Here is a 1602-nt window from a genome sequence, read left to right on the forward strand (position 1 = left end):
ATTCTGCTCAGGCGTGTAGGGTACAGTCGTCTGGTGTTTTATTCCTGCAGACTTCAAGAAAGCATTAAATATTGCATTACAGTACTCTCCACCTCCATCCGATCTTAAGATTTTAATCGATTTACTCGTCTCATTCTCTACTTCCGCCTTATATTCACGGAACTTATCGAAAGTTCGACTTTTATTTTTCAAAAAATAAACATGAGTCTTTCGAGTATAATCGTCGATAAAAAGCAGAACATACCTCGAACCTCCGAACGACGGCTCTTCCATGGGTCCGCATAAATCAGTATGAACGATTTGCAGAACATCCGTGGCTCTCGTACCTTTGTTTTTAAAGGGACTCTTGCACGTCTTTCCTTCAATGCAGGGAATACATGGTTCGCACAAATCTGTGCTCTTAAATTGCATACCGGTCACGATGTTTTTCATTTTCAACATATAATTTCGGGATAAATGGGCCAAGCGCTTATGCCAAACGTTAGAAATGTTTTCATTTTGTTTTGACAGTGTCAAATACACGACGTTGTTTTTCTTTTCTGTCAACTCGTAAATGCCATCGACCTCTTTACAACTTGCAATAGTTCGGTTCTTCTTTTGAATTACGCAACCTTTTTCGTCGAATATAACTTTACATTTCTTCTTGGTTAAGTCGCTTACCGAAATTAAATTCATGGACAAATCGGGAACATGCATAACGTTTTCTAAATTTAATTTTTCGTTCTCGCTGACTTGGGGCTCAGCGTTCCCCCGTCCTTTTACTTGTAATTTCTCACCGTTTGCTACCGATATTTTCATGCTGCCTCTTTCAGGTTTATAAGACAACAACTTACTCTTGTCATGGGTAAGGTGGTTAGAGCATCCACTGTCAAGATACCACTTATCTTTGTCAATCGCCTCCTTAGTGTTCAGGCACACATTCGCGGTCTTGGTACGCTCCTTGCACTCGGACGCCTTATGTCCTTGTTCGTGGCACTTGTAGCACTTATAAACAAACTTCTGCTTACGATCGTTAGGTTTAGGTGTAGATCTGGGATCGTTTCGTGCTTTACGTGTCACTAACGCTTGCTCGTAGTCCGTGTTCAACTTGCTTTGACGACCTCCTTCTTGCAACAATTTCGTCTTAATTTGCTCTAACGTGATTGGTTGGCCACTATTATCTACAGCCATTATGAGGGGGCTGTACTCCGCCGTCAAACCACCGAGCAAAATCGATATCAACCAATTTTCTTGGATTTTTGCGTCAATATCATCCAATTGCTGTGCAAGGTACGTCACTTTGGATATGTAGCTCTCCATAGAATTGAAATTCTCCAACTTACAGTTAAAGAGCTCTCGCTGTATGTGGATACGTCTGCCCCAACCTTTATCTTCATAGGCGTTCTTCAGGTTGTTCCAGGCTTCTTTGGCAGTCTTCGCATTGTAGACGTGGGTAAAGCATTCTGGCTCTAACAACAGGCAAATAGTTGTTCGTGCTTTCCGGTCTATGTCAGCATTTACTACATCTTTCGATATTACCTCCCACCAGTTTTTATTTTCAAGGTAATTACGTACCAGGAACTTCCAGTTAGGGTAGTCCGACGATCCCTTCAGCTTTTTTGT

General features: G+C 41.6%; 1 long non-coding RNA gene across 1 annotated transcript; it reads right to left on the reverse strand.

The window, feature by feature from the left end:
* Positions 1–7: 7 nt before the first annotated feature.
* On the reverse strand, positions 8–919 carry LOC134793980 (uncharacterized). The gene is made up of 2 exons (XR_010144604.1): positions 245–919; positions 8–51 (listed from the first exon to the last, which is right to left on the reverse strand). It is a non-coding gene; the product is annotated as an uncharacterized LOC134793980 (long non-coding RNA).
* Between the last annotated feature and the right edge of the window lie 683 nt (positions 920–1602).

This window comes from Cydia splendana, chromosome 9, assembly GCF_910591565.1.
Source record: "Cydia splendana chromosome 9, ilCydSple1.2, whole genome shotgun sequence".
NCBI lineage: Eukaryota > Metazoa > Arthropoda > Insecta > Lepidoptera > Tortricidae > Cydia > Cydia splendana.